Below are 24,075 nucleotides of genomic sequence, written 5' to 3' on the forward strand. Positions count from 1 at the left end.
CCCGTCCTCACTCGGGCCCCTGGCCCTCGGGGTGAGGGGGATGCCGGCCCAGGAGCAGAGCCCGGGGGAGGCTTGAGAGGGCTGAGGGGCAGAGGGTCAGCCCTGGGCCTTCATCTGGTGTCAGTTTGGCTCGGGCGGCACCACACCGGGATGGCTGCCTGGAGAGGGCTCCTGTACTTGGCTGAAGGACAGAGAGACAGAGCATATGGCGGTGTGGGGGACAGCCGGCTGTCCTCCCTGGTGAGGAGGGGCTCCTTATCCGGGGCCCGTGGGCGTGTTTTAAAAACACTTGGGTGATGATATTTCAGTATGATTGGATTCCTCTCTGAACCTCTGCCTTTCATCTTATGCGCTTACACCCCTGGTTCTAAGATGGGCTCCTTCCATTGGCCTCCTCACCAGCCTGCCAAGGGGGGTCCTGGACACAAGAAAGGTTAAGAAGTCCCTTCCCTGGAAGCATTGGGGGAAACCCTGCATTTTGGAGTCAGGAGGACCTGAGTTCAAATCCAGACTTGGAGACGTAGCACTCACTAGCTGTGTGACCCTGGGCAAGTCACTTAACCCCATTGCCTAGCCAAAAGAAAAAAAAAAAAGGAGAGCGCATGGCTCAGTGGGATGAGTGTTGTTGGAGGTAGAGATGGAAGACCCGAGTGCTAATCCTTGTTCTGTGCTGGCCCAGGCTGTGCTGGCCAAGTTGCTTTCGCAGCCCTGGTCCTCAGTTTCCTCCTCTGTAAGATGAGGGGGTTGCACTTGGTGGCCCCTTCGGTCACTTCAGGCTTCGGGTCTGTGATCCCACGGGGAGGCAGGAGAGATCGCGTCTGGTTGGGGGTCAGGCAGGGAGACCGCCCCGGGGTCTCTGTGTGGCAGGGCTGCCAGTCAGAACCAGTACTTTGTGTCTCTCTGGGCACTTGGGATGCTTTCCTTTCTGGAGTTTGGTCAGAGCCTGTTGTGTTTGGCAGATGAGCTGTGTTTCTGCTTTGTGTCTTTATCCCGACGTCCTGTCTCCCCACCTTGAGGCCCTGGTGCCTTTCTGGGGTTGGGGGTTGCCCCCCTTCCTCCGTGAGACAAAGAGACTTGAGCAGGCTGAGTGCTGTGCCCCTGGAACAGCTATGACCTTGATTCTCAAGGAATGGGGCACTGCCTGGGCACAGAGCCAGCCCCGGGAGGGCTGTTGACTGCAGCTGGCCAAGGCTGAATGGGTGACATTAGCCAGCCGGGCCTGCCTGCTGCCCTGCCAGGCCTTGATCTGACAGTCAAATGAGGGCTTGGCCCCCCCCATCCTGGGACCGTGCCAGGGCCTTGCTGAGGCAGCAGAGTGGGGGTGGCATCAGGGTTGGTTGTCCTGATGGTTGGCACAGTTGCCCAAGGTCAGCAGGATCCTGGAAGGAGCAGCGAAGCTACTGGTAGCAGGAATGATGTGCCTGGTGCACCAGGTCAGGATCAGCTCCCAGCCACGGCCGTGGCGTTAGGACTTCAGGACCCATCTGGGCCAGAGAGCATCTCTTTGTCCCCCGGCCGTGTTCCTCCTGTCCCCAGCCCGACATCCTCCAGTGCAGGCTGTCAGTCACGTAGGGAGACTGGGCAGGAGAGGATGTGGGATGGCTTGTCCCCTTCTTTTAGGATGTGAGCCTTTCTAGGCACTTGGGGAGAACTGAACGTAAGACCCTGAGGGCGGGCGCTGTGTTGTTTTCTTCCTCCGCCTTTTTCTTATTTTTGAGTCCCTAGCGTCTAGGCCAGGGCCTTTTTGTTGGTGGACGGTGTTGCCCTGGGGCCCTGGTGACTGGGACGCTCCTCAGCCCGTCCCCTGCCCAGCTGTTGAGTTTGGTGTGACCTGTCTAGAGTGTCAGCTCCTTCAGGGCAGGGTGGCTCAGATCCCCAGCATCTAGCACGCTTCATGGCACACAGCGAGGGGACCTTTAACAAATGTCAGTTTGATTGGACCGGACTGGCTTTGGTGGACTTTGGTGAGACCTTGTATGCAGCGGGCATTTGATCACGTTTGCGGAATTGAATGGAATTGTGGTCAGCGTGAACCTTATCTTACAGAATCCTGGGGGAGTTACTAGATCCTGAGTACGGGGTGCTGGCAGACAGAGCAGTGCCTCAGGAGCTGACCCTGCATTCCTTCCACCATTTTGTGAAAAGCACATTGAGGTCTGAGATTTCACACATTTCACTCCTGGTAAGTTAGCAGAGGTGACACGCAATGGGAATAGCCAGGGTTGGAGAGGCTGTGAAAAAATAGCCACACTCATACAATTGTTGGTGGAGCTGCGAATTGGTCCAACAATTGTGAGAAGCAATTTGGAATTAATGCTAAGAAAGTGACTAATATGTCTATGTACATTAGTCCATATTTATTCTAGGCATACAGAAAGAAGGGTCTCAAATATACCAAGATATTTATCATAGTACTTTTTGTAGTAGCAAATATTGGAAACAAAGAAGATGCCTGGTAATTAGAGAATGACAGAGTTGTAGTATGTGTAAAAGGGGACGTTACTGTGTTGCAAGGAACTATAATGAATACAGAGTAGCATGAAGACTTAGATGAACTGATGCAAAGTAAAGAAAACAGAACCAGGAAAACCACGTACCCACTGACTACAGCAGTGTAAATTGAAAGAACAACAGCAGAACGTTAAAAGCTAGTTGCTGCCAACCAGCACGATCACCAGATTTGTCTCCGAAAGAGATAGGAGCACGCGTGTAGTGCGTGGAAAAAATGTTGGATTTGGGATTGAGGACCTGGGTTCGGGTGCTGACTCTTCCTTTCCCGTGGGCCCTTGAGGCAGGTGGGGGTGGGGGGTGAAGTGAAAGAAGAAAAGACTTGTGCAGGAAGCGTGCAGGCGGACAGGACGCAAGCCCCCATTGTCTCTGGGTGCCTGGGCCTGTGCCCCAAGGCTGTCGCCTCTGTGTTGCAAGGTGGGCTTCAGTTTTTAGAAACTCTGGCTGGTCTCTTTCTTGATCAGAGTCGGGGGGCCTTGTTTTCTGCTGTGTATTCAGTCTTTACGGCGTCTTCTGCTCACTTCACTTTGCATCCGCTCAGACACGTCTTCCCAGGTTTCTCTGGAACCTTCCCCTCTGTGGCTCCTCCCGGCGCATTAGCGTCCCCTCACAGGCATAAGCCATGTCTTGTTCAGCCATGCCCCCAGTTAATAAGCGCTTTTTTGCTCACACAGCTGCGAAACTGCCTTGAACGTGAGGGCATTGGACAGGGTGTGCTCTCTTTCTTCCCTCCCTTTAGATCCTTGGCTATCTGACAGCTTTAGGGCTGCTGGGGGCTCAGTCTCTAGAGTGCTAGGCTTATGTGGAGTCAGGGGACCTGAGTTCAAATCCTGCATCAGATACTTCCTAGCTGTGTGACCCTGGACAAGTCACCTCACTCTCTCAGTTTTCCTTATGTGTAAAATGGGGATCATACTAGCTCTACCCCATAGGATTGTTGATAGAATCAAGCAAGATAACACATGTGAGGTGCTTTGCAAACCCTAAAGCGCTTTGTAAATGAAAATTGTTATCATAATTATTATAGCCTTATCACTAGGAGATTGATGACCTGGTGGTGAATTGTTTGGCCAGTTGTCTTGAGCCTCAGAAGGGGTCAGTCTGTGTCAGGTGGGGGGGGGTCTTTGTGTAGCCTGAGCAGCAGAGGAGAGGGGGCCTGGAGTAGAGGGAATACCCTCATTTGTACAGTGGAAAGAACCCTGAATGGGGAGTCACAGGACCTAGGTTCGCATCCTACTCTTACTACTTGTGTGGCCTTGGGTGAGTCATTTCCCTTCACTGGGCCTCAGTTTCCCCATCTGTAACACGAAGGTATTGGGTTAGATGGCCTCTCAGGGCCTTTGCGGCTCTGTTCTGACTGGGAGGCATCCTCGTGTGTCAAACACATCCAGATTTCAGATGTTGGGGGGTCAGGAGGAGGTGGGAGGACGAGTCCTTGGCTCTCGCCGCGTGCTTGGGCTGGGCCCCCAGCCTGGCTGCAGCGGGAAGCAGGTGGGCGGGCCGGAGGGGTCACAGCAAGCGATGGAAGGCCTTTCTTTGTCCTCCCCTGCAGCCTCTGGCCGGCGTCCAGATCATTTCTGTGGGCTGTGGGGAGCCGTCCGGTGCCCGGTCTGCAGCTGCCCTCACCCCCTGCCCGGTGAGATGGGGGCGGTGCCAGAGGGAGGCTTTGAAATGCAGATGGGCTGGGCATCTGGCTGGGCCACCCACGGAGTGCATGCTGGCAGCCGGAAGGGAGGGGGGGCACTGAAGCTCGCCAGCCCCTGGGCATGCACGGCACAGCCCTCTCCTTCTCCAGGGCGGGAAACGAGGCCCAGACGGACATCCAGGCGGGGCTTACCCCGATGCCATGTGGCCAGGCGGCCCTCCGGCCACGCCATGGGCTGACGTCACTGCAGAGAAAACAAGCAAGCTTGGGAAATGCTCATCTCTGTCCTCAGACCTGGGTTCCAATCCTGCTTTCCCGGCTGTCATCTCTGTGGCCTTAGACAAGTCTGAGGATAAAGGGTTGGACCGGGTGCCCTCTTAGGGCCCTTCCAGTGGTTGCTCCAGGGACTTTGAACACATAGTACCTGTGTAATCTCAGAGATGGGCCTCAGTGTCCTCATGTGGCTGTGGGGGGATCCTGAGATAGAATGACGGGGCCCCTGCCCCTCGCTTTGGTCCTGATGGGCAGGGGCAGAGCGCATGGGACAGTTCATTTATCAGAGCTTCAAGGGGCGCAGAGAGCTTTGCACACGTGATCAGAGTGGGGCCCCACGGCAGCCCTGGGATGCAGGTGCTCTTGTGATCACCCCCATTTTAGAGATGAGGAAGGTCACAGGTGAAGTGACCCGCATCGTGTGACTGGTCAGCATCTGAGGCTGGGTGTGGGGTAGCCTGTTGGGGGTCTTACCCCAGATTTTCCTGACCCCAGGTCAGTATCTTCTCCTACTAGACAGGTGTTAGAATGTCCATTTTATAGATGAGGAAACTGAGGCAGAGGTGAAGTTAAGTGACTTGCCCAGTGCCACACAGCTGGGAAGTGTCTGAGTCAGATTTGAACGAGGTTCTGGATCCCCGTGGGCTCCGAGATCACCGCAGACAGTGTCTGAAACCATGCTATTAAAACGCTCCTGCTCCTTGGAAGGAGAGCTCACCCGGCCCACAAGGCTCTGTCTAGTCCGTGCGTGCTCTTCCCAGGAGCAGTGGGTGGCTGAGAGGTGGACCGTGCGGGAAGCTGGGCGCCAGAGTGTGGGGCTGGAGAACCCTTTGGGGAGTCCCCGGGACGGCAGGGAGGCCGGTCAGACGGTACTGAGAGATTCACTGAGACTGGTCACGGGGCCGGGGTCAGATAGTGAAGCTTAAATGCTTTGGCCACATAATGAGAAGACCCTGGTGCTGGGAAAGATTGAAGGCAGAAGGAGATGGAGAGGTGGAGGACGAGACGGATGGAGAATGTCTGGGTACGCCGAACATATCGGGGACGGCTTTGGGAGAGGATAGAGAGAAGGCTGTCATGGTCCACGGACATGGCCGAACGACTGACCGACAACAGTGTGAGCCCAGGTTCAGCGCGCTGTCCACTGGGCCGCCTCGCGGCCGAGGGCACAGAAGGGGAAGTGTTGGAGACAAGATTTGAACCCAGGCCTTTTGACTCAAGAGCCAGATTCTTTCCACTGTGCCGCCATGCTGCTCCATTTTACAGATGAGGATACCAAGGCTCCAAGGGGTTCAGTGCCTGACTCGGGGCGAGAGCTAGGTGGTGCAGTGGATGGAGCGTCAGGCCTGGAGTCTGGAAGACCTGAGTTCAAATCCAGCCTAGTATGACCCCGGGCAAGTCACTTAACCTAAGTCTGCCTCAGTTTATTCATCTGTAAAATGGACATAATAATAGTGCCTACCTCCCAGGGTTGCTGTGAGGATCAGACAAGACGATATTTTTAAGTATTTAGCACAGTGCCTGGCACACGGGAGGCACTGTCCATGTGCTAGCTATTATTATTGTTGTCGTTGTAGGACTTCAGACTCCAGGTCTGTCTCTGAATATCCATTTGAGGCTCCTTCCTCCATGTGAACAGGCCCTGCTTTTTTCTGAAGGTGAGGATGCTTCCATCTGAAGGGAGAGTCCAGCTGGAGAGATGGCCAGCACCGGGCCTGGGGGAGGGGGTGCCAGAGGAATCATCTGCCTGGGAATAGCCTGGAGGTCCAGGAGAAGAGAGCCTGGTGGGCTCCCTGGAGGAGGAGGGGCTAATGCACACAGCAGGTGGGGGTGGAGCACAGAGACCCTCGTGGCTGCAGCAGAGCGTGGTGGGAGAGATGGCAGGCTGTGTTTGTCAGAGAGAGGCCAGACTTGGGGGGACAGAGAATGGGTGGGGGTGTTATGGTGTGTGGTGGTCGGAGAGGATAGGGAGGGTTGCGTTTACCCTGGAACTGGGGGGCGTGAGGGATGACCAGCATATTGCCTGAGGGATGCTTCAGAGGGTAACCCTCTGGGCTCACAGATGGGGAAACCAAGGCAGGAGAGGGGAGCAGCGACTTAGGATCATAGTTCTGGAGAGAGAAGGGGCCTCAGAGGCTGTTTTGTCCAGCACTCATTTTAGAAGTGAGGAAACTGAGGCCGAGGGACCTGAATTGATTTCTCAAGGTCATATGGTGAGTGTAGAATTTGAACTCGGGCCTTGGTGACTCCAGAGCCTCGCTGGGCTCTTCCCACTGTCTCTAACCCTGTCTCGTTTTTCCATTGTACCTCTGGTGCCTGGCAGATTGTGCGTGCTTAATCAGTGCCGTTGAATTGGGTGGGAGTGGGGCTGCCCCTGCCCCCTTTCATCTCCCCCTCCCCAGCGTGCCAGGGAAGGCAGGAGGCCCAGGTGCAGGCCCCGAGGGGGTGGGGGAGGTAGGGGAGGCAGCTCGGCTCTGTGCACATGGGGGGCGGCACCCTGCCACCTGAGCGGAGCGGGAAGGTCGATTCAGGACAGGCCCGGCCCCACCCCCTCCCTAACCAACCCGCTCTGCTCGGGCACATCCAGGCTCCCCCAGGGTCTGGCAGCTGGTTTGCTAATGCAGCGCTCAGCATTTCCGGGCATGGGGCCGGGGGTGTGTGTGTGGGGGGGATCACGCCTGCCCCCCTCAGATGACCTTCTGCCACCTTGTCTCTGCATGGCTGCATGCATTAGAATGGAGCCCCCTGAGGGCAGGGACTCTGCCCGTCTTGGCATCGGCCTCGAGGGGCCGTCAGCTTGAAAGTTGGAAGGGGCTTTTAAAGGTCTGATTGGGGTCGTAGGTCGTGGGAATCCTCAGGGAGTGGAGCCAGGAAGGGGGGGGGGGGGCTGCTCTTTGTCCTTCAGACATTCACGTGTGCAGGGGACCGCTTCTTACTCATCATCCTTGGCAAATGCAAGCCCCCTGAGGGCAGGGACCGTTGGGGTTCTCTTAATGTGTCCCTAGGGCACTGCTTAGCATTCCTTTTTGGAGGTGAGGGCGGTATCTCCTTTAAATCTAGGGAACAAACGCTTGGCTGTCTCTCACAGCAGATCAGTAACTAGTCTGCAGTTTACCGGCCCCCAGAGGGGGAGGGACATGCCCGGGGTCACGGTGCACAGTATACCCTCCCCCCCTCCTCCCCCGCCCCCCTTTCTCCCCCCTCCCCCCCCCCCCTCCCCCCCCCTCCCTTCCGTCCCCCCCCACCCAACCCCCCCCAGCCCCTGCGCCTGCCTCACAGCCACCTGGCCCACCTGACAGTTTCTGACAAAGCCGTTTTCCTGGGGTGTCCCTGATAGCTGTAGCTGGTCCTGGGGTTTCTGCCGCAGCCTCCTCTCCACTGGTGTTTCTGGGGAAATAGGGAAGAAACTGGGAGCTCCCCAGGGAGCCCAACCAACCTTGGTGGCCACTGAGGGGGTGTTCTATCTCCAAGCCCCCCAGTTTATTTTCCTTCTTTTCCCTTTTGGTGTATGGGGGGGGGTCTGCTGTTGTAGCAAAGGTCAGATTTATTTGTTTAATAAATTTGAAAGCAACCTCTCCCCACCCCCCACACATTCTCTACCCTGTTTACAGGTAGCAAAATGCAGATCTTCTCCCAAAGTGTCCCACATTTAATCGTGGCCTCTCTGGGCCTCAGCTTCCTCATCTGTAAAAGGAGATTTGGCCTAGATGGTCTCGGGGGTCCTCATCTGTAAAATGGGGACATGTGGTCCCTGTCCTGCCTTCCTCTCAGGGCTGTGAGTGAGGCTCAAGGATTGGTGGGAATCTGGCCAGTGTGGAAAGCCGAAAATTGTCTTAAAGGGGGCACAGTGTAAAGAGTTCATTGGCTTCGGAGTCTGAGAATCTGGGCTCAAATATTGCCTCTCTCCCTTGGGTGTCTGGGCAAGTCACTGCCACCACAATGGGCCTCAGTTTCCTCATCTGTAAAATAAGGGGTTTAACTGAATGGCTTCTGAGGTCCCTTCTAGCTCGGGGTCTGTGATGCCATATTAGGGGAACCTTTCTCTACCCCCCAGCCCCCCAGTTTCTCTTCCTCTAGCCATGAGTGTGTGTGTCTGTCTCTGTGCGCGCGCGCGTTTGTGTGTGTGTCTGCGCGCGCGCATTTGTGTGTGTGTGTCTGTGCGCGCGCATTTGTGTGTGTGTGTCTGTGCGCGCGCGCGTTTGTGTATGTCTCTGTGCGCACGCGCGTTTGTGTATGTGTGTGTGCCTGTGCGCGCGCGCGTTTGTATGTGTGTCTGTGCGCGCGCGCGCGTTTGTGTCTGTGTGTGTGTGTGCGCGCGCGCATTTGTGTGTGTCTGTGCGCGCGCGCGTTTGTGTATGTGTGTGCCTGTGCGCGCGCGCGTTTGTGTATGTGTGTCTCTGTGCGCGCGCGCGTTTGTGTATGTAGTGTGTGTCTGTGTGCGCGCGTGCGCGTTTGTGTATGTGTGTGTCTGCGCGCGCGCGTGTGTGTATGTGTGTGTGTCTGTGCACGCGCGAATTTGTGTATGTGTGTGTCTCTGTGTGCGCGCGCGTTTGTGTATGTAGTGTGTGTCTCCGCGCGCGCGCGTTTGTGTGTGTGTGTGTCTCTGTGTGCGCGCGCGTTTGTGTATGTGTGTGTGTGCGCCCGCGCGCGAGCGTGTTTGCTGCGGCACTCCGCCCTCTGAACTCTGCAGTACGGAGGAGGAGAAAGACTCCCTATTGATCAGGGCTGGAGAGGGCTTGAGCAGCCTTCTCCCAGCTGCTGTTTCCACGCATAAAGCAAGGCTGTCTCACCAGCCCTGTCCTCCCGGAAAGGAGGTTATTATTGCTTGCCTTTAGACGCTTGCGTTTTATTACCTTCCATCATCCCTGGCTGGCCCCAATAGCCGGGGAGAATTTTTGTGGGGGAGGAGGAGAAAACCGGTGGGGTGGCAATGCCCTAGGCCCGTGCTTGCCCCAAACCAGGTAGCAACTCCAGCGGGTTCCCGTGGGAGCTTGGAGCTTGCTGGCTGGTGCTGGGGCTGGCGGGCGCACCCCACTCCTCACTGCTTGGGCGCAGCCGTCCCTTCTTTCTTGAATACAAGTTCGTGTCCGTGCCAGCAAAGTGGGTTGTGAAATAATTTGTCAAGTGAATCCCATTTGTCCCCTAATTTCCTTTATGTTATAACGTAGGAGATGTGGTTCTATGGAAAAAATTCCCCTCTACACCAAGTTGGAAATTTTAAGGAAGGAAACAGGTTTTTAAAATTGTTGACTGACACATATGTGGCCCGTGTGGGGTTTCCTTGGTGGGACCGCTCCGTCCAGTGATGCACATCAGACTCCTCTGTGGCCTGGTGGGCAAGGCTCAGGAAGGATGGTCTGTACGTGAGAGCTAGGAAGGGTCCGATGGGAAAATCCCCGGCTTTGGTGACCTCGGACCTGCCTCGTCCCTCTGTCAATTGCTATCTGCGTGCGTGACCTTGAGCGTGCCCCTTTACTGCCCTGAGCCTCAGTTTCCTCATCTGTAAAATGAAGAAGTTGGGTTCTGACCTCTGAGGTCCTTTCTTGTACAGCATTTTAAGGTTTGAGAAGCATTTTGTAGATGTTTTCTCATTTGACCCTTAACAACAGCTCTGGGAGGTAGTACTTATTATTAGTCCCATTTTGCAGATGAAGAAACCGAGGCAAACAAGGTGAAGTGACTTCTATGCAGTTAGTATGTGTCTGAGGCTGGAAAATAATCCCCAGAGGAAAGGCTCCAGAATCGGGGAGAGTGAGGCGGTATCAGTCCTGGGATCACAGCTGTCAACCTGGAAGGGACCTCAGAGGACCCTGGTCCAGCATTTTACAGAGGCTGAGAGACATTGAATGCCTTGCCTAAGGTCACACAGCTGCTGAGCGGGCAGTGTCTTCCTGACTCCAAGCTCAGCTCTCTCTCCCAAATGGACGACTCATTATCTAGAGAATCAGCCAGGGGTTCCATATGCCTTGGATTGAAGTCCTGTCTCTGACCCATACGGGCAGCTCTGGAAGGTCACTAGTTACAGGCTAGTCGGTGACTTCTATCTGTGAAGGGACTTTCTGCCCCTGGGAGATCCCAGGCTCAGACTCTCAGACTAAACAGGGTCTAGTTTACGGATGGGGAAACTGAGGCAGTGGCATAGGAAATCCCCTTGTCTAAGGCGAGCCTGGCCCTAGCTGTGCTCTCCTCTCTGTTCCTGGTCCTGTCAAAGCTACGTGTAGGCGTGCTCCGGTGACCTTGGCCTCCGTCCTGCGTCCTGGGCCTGCATTTGGCTCTGATGGACAGAGATGGGGCGGGGCGGGGAAGCCTGCAAGTCCTTGTGTGGGGTGAGTCCTCCCCACTCTCTTTCTTGCTAATGCTGAACAATTACATTAAAATGCCTCTCTTTTTCCAAGCAGCTATGTACATTAGCTAATTAACAGACCGTCCTCAGCTGCAGCTCTGGGTGAGGTCAGCCTGTGTGGTTATCATTGTGCTAATGAGGGTAGGCCGGGCCAGGCTGGAGCTGAGCCAGAGTCTCTGCGCCTGGGGGCTGGGTTGGGCCTTCAGAATTGGGGTGCAAGCCTCTTACCCTCCCCTTCCTCCTCTTTGGGATTCTGATATGTTAGGGAGAGCTACCAGGGCATAGCAGGGTAGGCTTTGGGTTCAAGTGTTAGAGCTGAGTGGCCCTGGACAGCTCACCCAGCTTGCTAGCATTGGATGCTCAGACACCTCTCTAAGGTTGTAAGTCAGTCAACACACATTTTTGAGTGGCTGCTATGTTACGCGAATTGTGCTAAGTGGTTAAGTGGTTTTTTTTTTTTTTTTTACGAATATTCTCTCATTAGATCCTCATAACAATCCTGGGAGGCAGGCGCTTTTATTATCCCCATTTTACAGATGAGGAAACTGAGGCAGACAGAGGTTAAGTGACTTGTCCGGGGTCACACAGCTAAGTTTCTGATGCTGGATTTGAACTTGGGTCTTCCTGACTCTAGGCTCTACCTGGGCCACCCAGCTGCCTAGGTAGGGGAGGGGAAAGACATAAGGTGTAAGAAACCTGGAAAGTTTGGAGGGGGCAGGCTGGAAAGGACTTTGGAAGCCACACGGAGCATTTTGTGTTTGGTGCTGGGGGTACCAGGAGCCACTGGAGTTGATTGAGGGGGTGACACCGTCCAGCCCGAGCTTTAGGGAAGTCGCTTGGGCCGCTGAGGGGCTGGACGCACGGCCTGGAATGGAGCGTAAGCCCTGGGCCGGGCCCTCTCCCCTCGAAGCAGGGGGCCCAGAGAGACGGAGAAGAGCCATTAATGGCACTGCTTCTGGGGGGAGAGGCCGGCACTGGCTGCTCCGGAGTGCCCGTGGTGCTGAGAGAGGCCGTTGTTCTGTCTGCCCTCCTGCACCTGCTCCTTTCTTTCTGTGCACTTGGAACATGCAGCCTTTGAGCAGGTGGGCTCCTTTCTGCCCCCTGCCTGACTCTCCTCTGCCCCCTCTTGAGTCTGGAAAGCTGAGTTGGGTGGGGGCGATCTGAGCGAGGTCTAGCACAAAGAGTTGGCTCTACTCCTAGGCTGGGCCCCTCCTCAGGAGGTGTGCCCTCTCCCCAAATCTCATTCCCTGGCTAGATGGAGACGAGCTTGGGGCAGGCAGAGGGCCTTGCTGGCCTGGCCTGGATCCCCACCAGCCCTGAATCTGCCACCCTCCTCCTCCTCCCGGCCCCAGCCAGGCTCTTTTTCCTAATCATCTTTTTTTTTTTTTTTTTTTCACATAGAAAGCAGGATGAAATTTAAACGTTTCCAAAGAGTGACATTTCCATTTGAAAAGCTGTTCATTGAAGTGCATCTCAAGTGGGATTTGGGCAGCATCTCTCTACTGGGGCTTTAGAAATCTCATTTCCTCTCCCTGATAATGTGACGCCAAAGGAGGGTGTTTGATGGTGTGTGTGTGTGTGTGTGTGTGTGTGTGTGTACGTACACATATTTTTTAAATAAATGAGATTATTAGGAGAGGTGCTTCATAAATTCCCTGTCCATTCCCCCCCACCTCACCCTAGGGTTTTGCCCCTCCCAACCCTCATCCTGCAGCAAACTCCAGCATCTTCAAGAAATCTGTTTTCCTATCACTGCTCACTGCCTGCCTCCCTCCCTCCCTCCTTCCACCTCACGGTTTGATCATCTGGGGACTTCAAATCACCTCCATTAGCTTCTCTTCCTCTTACAACTAATACCACTTCTACCTTTCTCTGGCTGAGTTGTCACTTGGGAGCTCTCCTGTGTCAAGGAGCCCCTTGTCCGGGACTTGCCCAAAGGTTCCCCAGAGGGAAGAAGAGTGTGCTCTCTCACTCTGTCTCTCTCTCTCCCTTCCTCCCCCTCTCCCAACCTCCTTCCCTCTCCTCCTTCCCTCTCCTCTTTCCTTCTCTCTCACTCCTCACCTCTTCCCTCTCTTCTCCTTTCCTCTCCTCTCCTCTTCTCTCTCCCTCCTTCTCTCCTCCCTCTTTCCTCTCTCTTCTTTCTTCCTCCATATCTCCTTCCCTCTTCCTTTTTCTCTGTCCTTTGTTTTTCCTTCTCTCCCTCTTTCCCCCTTCTTTCTCTTCCCCTTCTTTTCCCTCTCCCCCCCCCCCCCCCCCCCCCCCCGTTCCCCACCCCCTTCCCCATTGGGGTGCTGTGTTCTTTATTGTCCCAAGACTTCTCCAAGTTGCCTGTGGAAAATGGGAACCCACGGTCTCATTATTGAGAGGTGATTCCTGATGTGCGTGGCTGCAGAACCAGCTACCTTTTCTCTGAGCTAATTATCTGGGCTGTAACAGCTATCTAGAGGGACCATGCCTGCCTTGGTGAGCATTTAATCTGTTCAAACAGGCCTGGTCTGATCTGCTGAGCTGGAGGCTGGGGTAGGCTCACACATGATTTCAGCCTGTTTGCAGGGCCCATTTGTTTATTACCAGTTAATAATTTTCTTGTGCCCTGCGCTTCTGTGACGCTGGGCTTTGGGAAGCCGGAGGGATGCCTTTGGCTCCCTTTTCTTCCTTTTAGGGAGAGAATAGGAGGAAAGACAGCCTGACCCTTCCGTTCACATTATTCCTGGGTCGATGGGCCTGCTGGTTTTGCAAGCCTTCCCAGAGGCCTCCCAGGACAGGCTATATGACGGCTTGTCAGACACGTTGTGGAGGGCATTCCTGCTCCGGGAGGACCCTGAGCTGCCCCTTCCTCTGGGAGGATTTTGTAGGATGTTTTGTAGAGAGAATTTTCATTCACTTAGGGGTTGGACTTGATGAGTTTTTGAGATTCAGGCTCTTTGAAAATCTCTGGGTCTCATGAGATTTAGGGTTAATTTCTAAGTTTCTTTTAGGAAGTAAGGAGTCCCTTTGGGTCAGAGATCCACCTTCAGCCACCTTTCTATGCTAGGATCATTTCAGTTCTACAACCATTGACTAGAGGTCACTTTAAGGAGATGCATGGAAGGATGGGCCTCCTTCCCCTCAAAGGGCGTGGAGTTTAATTAGGCAGGTAAGGCCAGCAAACAGTAATGACCGTACAGTGGAGAATTTTGTGAGGGAGGCAGGTGAGGCGCTCATTAGCTCTGATTGTGGGCAAGTCTTTTCTTCCAGCTAAAAGCTGGTTTTGGTAACTTTGCCACATTGCCCCAAAGTCCGCCTTCCGGGGCTGCACCCAGTCCTCCACACTGGGCTTCGAGTCTGTGATTCCGAGCCAGGATACCCTGGTCTGGAGCAGGTCACCCACCGGGGCTGAAGCCCTCCCACCAAGGGTGGCCAGTGCCAGAGGTCAGGACCTTTCCCCCGACCTCAGGGGTCAGGGTGGCTCTTCCGAACTCCTACTCAGGGTTCCTGGTTCTGCTCCCTGGAGCCGAGGACATGCATTTCAAATACTTGAATGCAATTATGTCAATCAATCAATCCACAAGCTTACTTACTTATTTAGTGCTTAAATTGTGTCTAGAAAAAGAAAGACCCAAACTAGTCCCTGCCCTCAGGGAGCTTCTATTCTAACACACACGTACACGTGCACACACATGTGCATGCACATGTACGCACACTCCTGAAAGACAAGAAGGGGACAAATTAGGGAGATCTTTAATTGCCACACAGATACTTCATTTTGTTCTTGGAGGTAAGAGGAAGCCATTGTAGTTTCTGGAGGGGGTGACATTGTCAGATCTATGTTTCAGAGAAACCCCTTTGGGCAGTTCTGTGGAGGATCTTAGGACTAATTTTAAAGGGTTAATTTTCTAAGTCCTTTCCCCCCCATTTGAAAGTTTTGGGTAGAAATAGAGTACATATGGGGGTGGAAGGAGCCTTGAGCTGGTGGGTGGAAAGGAAACAAGCATTTATTAGTCATTTACTGTATGCCAGGCACTACTGGGTTTTATTTCTGATTCTTCCATTCACCCTCCGTGTGATCTTGGGTCAGTCCCATCTCCATTCTGAGACTCATTTTCCTTCAGTGTAGAATGAAGAGTTTGGATGTCATGCTCTTCATGGCATCCCACCAGAGCCACGTGGCGTGATGGACAGAGGGCTGGGAGGGGCCCGAAGTCAGATGACCCGGTTTTAAATCCCAGCTCTGCCCTGGGCCTCCCAGCTCCCTTCCAGCTCTGATCCTCCCAGTTCCCTAAAATCCTCTCTGACTTTGAAATTGGCAGGATGACCATTAAATCCAATCCAGCCCAAGACACATTTATTAAATGCCTGCTGGGTTCCAGGCCCTGCTCCAGGGATACAACGTGAAACACAGCTTTTGCCTTCAAGGAACTCTTTTGTTGGGGGTGGGGAGCATACCGCAAACCCTGCTAAGGATCTGCCTTATTGTTTGGGGAAGGAGAAGAGGTGGAGATAGGGATGGCGAGGGGGAGCCTTCCAGGCCTCGAGGATTCTATCCATGGAGCCCCGTTGGGGTTCTCTGTCCCCTTTGTGGGCTCCATGCCCCTCATCCTGTCAGAGGGAGGCATTGGAGACATCTGGAGAGTTATTCTTGATCTCTGTGCACCAGCCAAAACATGGTGGTCACGCTGGGCTTGGGGAGATAACCCCTTGGTGTGTATTCTTGGGGCTCCCAGATGCAAACAGGGCCCCCCCAAAAGGAGCTTGGGGGGTCTGCCTTCTGCCCCGGCCTGAGGCTCTGCGTTGCTTTCTTGTTGCCCCAGCCGTGACTGGGGGGCTGCCTCCCCATTGCCTTGTTCCTCTCGCTCCCCCGGCTTCCCCACTCATCCCACCTCCCACGTCTCCCCTGCTCCTGGATCCCTCTCGTTATCCCACAAATCACATAGTAATAAGGTCAGCGATAAACAGGAACTACAGTAGCTGATAATGGCTTATAAAAACAAATCACACGAAGCCAAGTAATTACCAGGAAAGGATCACCTTGAGAAATGAAGTAATCGTTTTCCTTTCCTGAAGCCGGAGGGCCGCTTCTGTGGGCCATGACTGCAGGTTAATGTCTAGCATTTGCTGTTCTCTGCAGGGGTAGGGGGCGGGGAGAGGGGCTTCACCTGCACACCTGGTGTTGGGGGAAGGGCTGGTTCTTTGGGGTTACCTCCCTTCCCTTCCCCCAGAGACCTAGTGGATTACTCAGAGGTTGGCATGGCCAGCTCCGTTTCTGGGGTGGCTGGGATGGAGACCTTGGTTTTATGGATTTAGCTGCAAAGAGTCTGGTTTGTGGCCAGCTGTGGGGAGGGTCAGCTATTCAGAGCCTCTGACAGCGTTTCCCGGTCCTTGACTTTCTCCCCACCAATCTGTAGATAGAATGTCTCTCATATCAAAGAGTTGGGGTCTTCACTAAGATTGGAACTGGGGAGGGATAGAACAACATGTAACTTAGCAAACTCCAGTGACTTTTCCTTTTTTAGGAATAGATTTTAAAACTTGGTATCTTTTGTTTTTATATCGCCTAAGTAGTTTTCCCCATGTCTCTTCTTCTGTCTTCTCCATTACCCTGTAAGAAAGCCTTCCCAATGAGCAAAGACTTGTTTAAAAAGAAGAGAAAAAAAATCATCAACATATGCTGGGGGAGAAAAAAAACAACCTGAGGTTATATGCACTGGTCCACACTTGTGAGGATCCCCTCCAGCCCCTGCAAAGGAGCAGGGGGAGGCGTCTTCTCCTGTTTCTTATTTGGGGTCAAGCTTGTCCTTTGTGTTGCAAGGTGGCAAAGTGGATAGAGAGCCCGGCCTGGAGTAAGGAAGACCTGCGTTCAAGTCTGGCCTCAGACCTTTACTAGATGTATGACCCTGGGCAAGTCATTTAACCTGTTTGCCTCAGTTTCCTCAGCTGTAAAATGGGGATAATTAATAGCACCCACCTCCCAGGGTTGTTGTGAGGATGAAATGAGATGATAGTTGTAAAGTGCTCAGCACGGTGCCTGGTATACATTAGGTGACTAATAAATGCTTCTTCCCTCCCTGCCATTCTCCCTTCTAAGGCCCCTTCCAGCTCTCCACGCTGTGATCCATCCTGTGAGCCGGGTCCGGGTCTGGGAACCTTCCCTTTGTCTCTTTTCTCCTTCTCTTGGATTCTAAAATGAGGAGCAGCGTAGAGATGATTCATTTATTTTTCTTTCCTGATGAAGTGGGTGTGTCTGTCTCTTTGCCCTTTCCCAACCCATTACTCTGTCCTCCCTCCATTTTTTTTTTCCAGTATGAACCATTTAAGAATTTTTTTCCTTTTAGCTTTTCCGTGAATTTCCCTGATTCCTGGGAGCCGCCTCATGGGCTCAGCTCCTCCAGTGTCTGGGAGGGGCCGGGTGGAGGGGCCAGCAGGGGGGTGCTGGCTGACAGAAGAGATGTGTGGGAGCAGAAAGAGGCAGAAAGGGCTTTGGGGGATCTCGCTGTAAAATTGGCAATTTGTTCTAGGAATGTGTTTTTGGTTTCTCAGCTTGCCTGGGCTGCAGCATTTTCGTAATTGGCCCTCCCTAATGGAAACATCTGGTGAAGGAGACCACAGCTGGGCTGACCTAGTGAGCCCCCAGGAATTCTGGGAAGAGTGATGGCAGCCAGGGAGCAGTCTGGGTGCCGCTGGGGTCCAAGGGGAGCATGCACGACCTCGCATTGCTTAGGGAGTAGGACCCTCACAAGAGAGCATATTTTGCAGGGTCAGTGGTCTGGTGGTTTCTGGGCTTGGGGTGGTGTTTCAGGCATGGATATTTCTGACCTGATTTCTTTCTTATTAACTCCCGGCACTGTGTTTCCCTCCAGGGCCCCTTTTTGCAATGTACGGGGAGCCATCCAACTCGCCAGTTATTTTCTGTCCTGTTCTCTGACCATTGAATTTGGAGTTAGAGGGCCCAGGTTTGCATTTCAGCTCTCCTACTTTACTGCCTTTTGAACCCTGGGTAAGCCATTTAACCTCATTAGGTCTCAGTTTCCTCATCTGTACAATGAGGGGTTGGACTGGATAACTTCTAAGGTCCCTTTAAGTGGGTGAATCTTAATTGTTAGCCACATTAAGTAGCTGTGAGAACCTTGCTCTTCCCTTGAGTCTGCGAGAGAATCTAGCAGTGCTGTTTCTGGCTGGTGACTTTGTGGTGGGCTGGTAGCTTGCCTCTCTTGCTTGCAAGGCTCTCTGAGCCACAGGACCGTGGTCTGCAGTGGTCTGCAGCTTGCTGGGGACGGCACCTATAATTTGTTGGCTTTGGGGAGAGCAGGCCAGACAATTGGATCGCCAGCGTTCTCACTTCATTCTGCCTTTTCCTGGGCAGGGGACAGGGCAGAAACCTGCAGGTGTTCCTCAGAAAGGGACTTTATCGACTCCCAGTTGTTGGGTATTGCTTTAGGTTCTGAAGTGGTGCTCTGTCTGAGTCCGTCAAGGGCGGTCCCGCTGGACGCCGGATGCTGCCCTGTGGGCATGGCGTGAGTTAAGCCTCTCTGACAAGGCTCTTTGCCGTTTTTGTCTGGAGAAATTTGCCCTCGTGGCTCTGTGGGGTCACAGGACAGTGTCCTGGAGGGAGGCCCATTTGTCTCCCCAAGTGTAAGTCCTTCCTCTGCGCCGACCTCCCCAAAAACTCCAGAGCCTCTCTGCTAGTCAGGTTGGGGATCTTCTGGTTTCAGCTCGGTGGGAGACTCTTAAGTCATTTGACTCTTAAGTTAGCTGTCTGGAAGGGGCTGGGGTAGAGAATGAGGCTGTTAGGGACTGCAGAGGAGAGAAAACATTTCTGACGTGTTCTGGGTTTGGTTTGGATGGGTGGTTTTTTTTTTTGAATTGAGGTTAAGTGACTTGCCCAGGGTCACACAGCTAGTTAGTGTCAAGTGTCTGGTTTGAGAGCGGATTTGAAGTCAGGTCCTCCTGACTCCAGGGCCGGTGCTCTTATCCCCTGTTCCACCTAGCTGCCCCCTGGGGCGTTCGTGAAGCATTCTTGAAACCATTTTGATCTTGTGAACCTCTTACGCTATTAAAATGATTGAAGACTCCGCCAAAGGGTTTTTGTTTATTGAGGTTCTATCTATCGATATGACTGGAAAGTAAAACATTATGTCATTATGTTATTATGAAAATAGTTTTGACCTCAAAGACCCCCGTGGGGGTCCCCGGAGCATACTTTGAAAACCACAGGAGACTCCTTCTTGAATGGACAGACATCCTAATAGTCTGATGCCTTCTGGTCCGCTAGCTATCAGAGGTTCCTGGGCTGTCTGTCACCCCTGCCAGCTGGGCGAGTCTCTGAACTCAGAACATCTGTGGGTCCTAGAGCCATCATCCCAGACATAGCTCCCTGGGGTGTGGTGGGGCTCCAGGGAGATCTTCTGTCCAAGCCGTGCCAGACTGACCGCTTCTCATTCACCCTGTCTACCGTGGTCCGTCAGCTCCCTAGACAAAAGAAGTTTCAGCCACTTTGTGCCATCCTTATTTTAAAAAAAAATTATGTTTGAAACCTTTTTAAAAAAATTTTTACATTGATTCATTTCCAAATGTTCATTTCCTGCCTTCCCTACCTAGTAAGCCAGGAGAAAGCAGTTTAGCAAAACCAGCACACACACGTCCACCATGTCTGCAGAGAAGGGAGGGCGATACATTTTCTTAACTCTTTTCCATCACTATACTAAGCTATACCTTTTTATTTTTCTATTTACGTTGTTATAGTCATCACATGTGGACAGGTTCTACACGTGTGTGTAAACGAGTTTTGGTTTCTTGGCTTCACTTACTTTGCATCAGTTCACATAAACCTTCTCATGCTCTTCTGAATTCTTCAGGATCATTATTCCTTTTTTTTCTTTTTTTAAAAATTAATTTATTTTGATTTATCACCAATCACTTCCATAAACTTCTGAATTTTAAATTTTTGTCCCCCTCCCTCCCCACCTCCAGGGTCATTATTTCTTATGACAACAACGTTGTATTCACATTCCTCAATTTAATTGGTTATTACCCAGTTTGTGGGCATCAATTTTGTTTGTTCCTTTTCTGTTAAGTCTTCTGAGCACCTTCCCCGAATCCTTCTTTCCTTTCTCGCTTTGGTGAATTAGTCTGGACAAAGTGCCCCTTCCTCTCTCTTCTTCCCCAGTCATACAAGCCGGCATTCCTTTGTAAACGGCCTTGGATTACTCTGGAGTTGTTTCCGGCCTTTCCCACTGGGCTCTGAGCTCTTGAAGGACTGAGGCTCCCTCTCTCCCTCCCTGGCCCCCCCCCCCCCCCCCCGCTCTCTCTTCTCAGGACCTGGGGCACACTCAGTGTCTCACTCCCAGTTCTTTTTACTCTGGGCTCTGTGTTTCCTGGTTCTCCAGAGCTAAGGGCAGCCCTTGGCCTCGAGCATCCCACGCCCTGGGCTCTCTTCTCTTCCTCCCTGGGCGCTGGGGTCTAAGCACTTTGTTTCTTAGTGCTATCTCCCACTGTTTCCCCAGGCATCTAATTTATTATCTCTTTATTCTTCTCCATGTCAAACCCTTCCCCATCTTCCCTCTCTGCATCTGACCCATTTTTTTCCTCCTGGACATGATTTAGTTGCTCCAGATTTCGTGTGAAGGATTTCCAGATATTCCCCCCTCCCCACCCTCTCCCTGCATGTTCCTCACTTCTGTGCTGTGTTAGTCCCATTTCCCAGTTAGGTAAAAGGAGGCCAAAGGAGACATAAACTAAAATCCATGATCTGCCAGGGAGAATAGGGTCAGAAGGTTGGCACCATGTCCTTGACCAGGCAGGGGAGCCTGGCGGTGCTCTGTGGATGATAACCAAGTGGCAGACGGGAGTTGGCAGGGATTTCCCATTCATCCCAGAAACCTCTCTGGTGCCTGCCACCCTGGGGTTGGTGCCAATGCAGCTCGCCCGCGGGTGAGCCACTCACCATGTCAGCATCTGCTCAGGAAATCGTGCCCAGATCCTCACTGGGGTCATTGATGGCTTTTGGCTTCCAGGCTGATGGGGATGGGGGCTGGGGGAAGAGGGGGGCACCCACCTGTCATTGGCAGGAAGCCCCCGAACTCGCCTGGCTGGGGTCCAGCGAGGGGCAGGGGAGGGAGGGAGTCACAGGATGCCACCCACAGCCGGGCTGGGGCTCTTGGAAGACTCTGGGAACGCCAGTTGGTCCTGGAAAAGAATGCCAACCTTATGTCGTCCTTGGCCAACTGCTGTGGAGGAGGCCCTGGCGCGAGGGGGTTGGTGTGAACCTCAGCGGGTTTCCTCAGCCCTCAGAGGAGCAGCTGCCCCATGCTCGGGGCAGGGGCTCAGGTTACCTGCAGGCCTTCTCTCCACCCGCCCCGGCCGGGTGCCCCCCAAGAGACAGAGACAGGGCAGAAGATGAGAATGGGGGAGGCCTTGCTAGTCAAGAGGCAGCCCACCCTGCAGGAATGAATGGGCAGAGCCCACCTTGGCCAGGAGGACTGAAGCCTATCTGCGTTTGTGGGCTAGGGAGGCAGGGTGGTTCAATGACAGGAACCTGGGACTGGGGGTCAGGAGGGGTCTGGCCTTGTGGCCCATTCTAGCTCTAACCTGTCATCCTAGGACCAAGTTCTGAATTTGAATTTTACCTCTGCTACTTACTATCTTTGACATCTTTCGCAAGCTGCTCTGTGTCCCTGGGACTCAATTTCCTCATCTGTTAAATGAGGGTTAAGATGAGCTGACATTCCCTCCTTCCCCAGATTTCTCATCCTGTCATCCCTGTGACCTCAGTTTGAATCTTGGCTCAGCCACTGCCGTGTGTGATGGTGGGCACCCATTTAACCTTGCTCTTGGGGTCTCATTTTCCTCATCTGTGAAATGGGGAGATGACTCCCAGCCTCCCTCCTAACTCTCAGTCTTCAGCCTGTGATCCTAAGCCTGCAAATAAAAGCAATCAGTCAGTGAATGTGCATTTGATAATCAGTCAGTACCTACCACTGTATGCCAGGTGCTCTGGGGTCACTGGGCAGAAAAGGACAAGGAAAGAATTCTTACCCCTAAGGAGCTCGATTCAGTGAGAGAGATAATGTGTAAATAAATGAGTCTATGCAAAAGAAATGCACTGAGACTTTTGGGACTTCTTGTAAATCAATCAGTCAGCACCTGTTGATGAGGGTGCTGCTGCTGCTGGCATTTTTAGAATTATCTGCTATGCGTCAGGCATCGTGCCAACCCTGGGAGGGAGGTGCTGTTAGTGTCCCCATTTTACAGATGAGGAAACTGAGGCAAACAAGATTAAGTGACTTACACAGGGTCACGCAGCTAGTAAGCGTTTGTTTTGAGACTGGATTTGAACTCGGGTCTAGATGTCCAAAGTCTGTCCCCGTCTCTCCACCCTCTGTGATGCCTCATTTGTGGCCAGACCTCGTGTTGGGAGCATTGGGCAGGAGATGCCAGGAGTAGGTCTCTGTTCCCACTCGGGAGGAGCCCACAGTCTGATGGGGAGGGGATCTGGGCCTTCGTGTGAAACACTGGCCCCAGAGAAGGCATCAGGCCGCCTCGGCCAGTGTGGCATCGAGTGCTAGAAATCCTCAAGGTGGAGAAGGGCAGCCTCTCGGTGCCAGCCCAGCTCGACGGTGTGTTCTCTGCCCTGTATCTCGTGCCAGGCACCTGCCCTCCCTCTCTCGCCTCCCTCCGCCTTCATCCGTTCACACCCTTCCATTTCTCCCCGGCTCAGAAGCCACCCTCCCTGTGTGGACAGGGATCTCCCCAGCCTCTGATTGCTCACAGCGGTCTCCCTGGCTCCCATTCTGGCTGGTGCCGTCCTGTTCACGGTCTGTTCATAGACTGTAAGCTCCTCCAGGGCAGGGCATCATATTGTTTCCTTGTATCCTCTGGTAGCCCTGTATACAAACTGGGATTTGCATTGGGCATGTGATTAAATCACCGCGCATTTATGCAGCACCTGCTGTGAGCCAGCCACTGTGCTAAGCCTTGCTTCTGTGACCTGGCTCAGTATCTGTCTTTGCCATTTACTCCCTCAGTGACTTTGGTCAAGTTCCTTCACCTTGCCACCTGCCCCTCCCACCTGAAGCAGTCGCTCCCAGGAAGTGTGATGTGGGTCTTGTTGGGGGGTCAGGTGTGAGTCATTATGGAGGAGGGAGGAGCACGGGGTGGGGAGGGGGTGTCATCTCCTGCCTCCACGCCTTTGCCCAGGCTGTGCCTCGTCCTGAGAATGCTTCCCTTTCTCATTCCCACTGCTCAGGATCCTTAGCTCTCTACAAGGCTCAGTCCAAGCCTGTCTCCTAGGAGAGGCTTCTCCTGCGTCACCTCCTGTGATTGGTGCTTCCCTCTTCTCTCCCAAATTCTGGCTTCATATTTATTTTGTGTGTTTTATTAGTGGATATAGCTCTGGGCCTGGAGTCAGGAAGATGTGAGATCAAATTCGACCTCGGACGCTCCCTAGTTGTGTGGCCCTGGGCAATAAGTCATTTCACCTCTGTGTGCCTCAGTTTCCTCATCTGTAAAATGGGGGTAATAATAGCACCTACTTCTTGTGAGGATCAAATGAGATAATATTTTGAAAGTTCTTGGCCAGCCCTAAATGCTATTATTTATTGCTTTTAATATTTAATATTATCCTTTATATACATTACATCTCATCTAATATTTAATATTATCATTTATATACATTGTATCTCATTTAATATATAATATTATCATTTATATACACGTGCATGTTTTACCCCCAGAAAGGTCCTTGAGGGTGGGGACTGCTTCATTTTTGTCTGTGTAGGCATAGTGCCTGGCCCCTAGTGGACATTTAGAAATATTTGTTGAACTAAAGAGGATTGATATAAGGCCATGTAGGGGAATAGAAGGAACCTCAGACCCTTTTCTGTATCTGTTGTGACTCTGGGCAGGTCACTCTGCATGAGGCTGCTGGACCTCAGTTGACTAATCTGTAAAATGGGGACATTAGTATTTACATCGACTACTTCACAGGGTGTGTGTGTGTGTGGGGGGGGTGATGGTGAGGAAAGTTCCTGGGTCTTCACCCTGTCAGGGCTCAGCCCCTGCTCTCATGACTCTCTGGGCTCTTCCTGACCACCCCCCCCCCTTAATTCCCTTTGTCTGTCTCCCCCCATTCTGATGGAAGCTCCTGGAGGGCAGAGGCCATCTTTCCCTAGGATCTTCTTATTTGTATTCAGGACTTAGCGCTGTGCCTGGCAGATAGTAAGTGCCTAATGAATGTTTATGGATGTGGTGCAACTATTAGACCTTGGAGAGATAGAAACGTGAGTGTGTCCTCATCCTTGTTGATAGAGGCAGTAACAGGACCACATGACGT

General features: G+C 52.9%; 1 protein-coding gene across 1 annotated transcript in view; it reads left to right on the forward strand.

Moving 5' to 3' along the window:
* The window catches only part of NCOR2 (nuclear receptor corepressor 2), a 255,367-nt gene that overhangs the window by 20,595 nt on the left and 210,697 nt on the right, over nt 1-24,075 (forward strand). The gene's annotated exons all lie outside the window — the stretch shown is intronic.

The sequence above is a fragment of the Vombatus ursinus genome, unplaced genomic scaffold (genome assembly GCF_900497805.2).
Source record: "Vombatus ursinus unplaced genomic scaffold, bare-nosed wombat genome assembly UNPS02009994.1, whole genome shotgun sequence".
Taxonomy (NCBI): Eukaryota; Metazoa; Chordata; class Mammalia; order Diprotodontia; family Vombatidae; genus Vombatus; species Vombatus ursinus.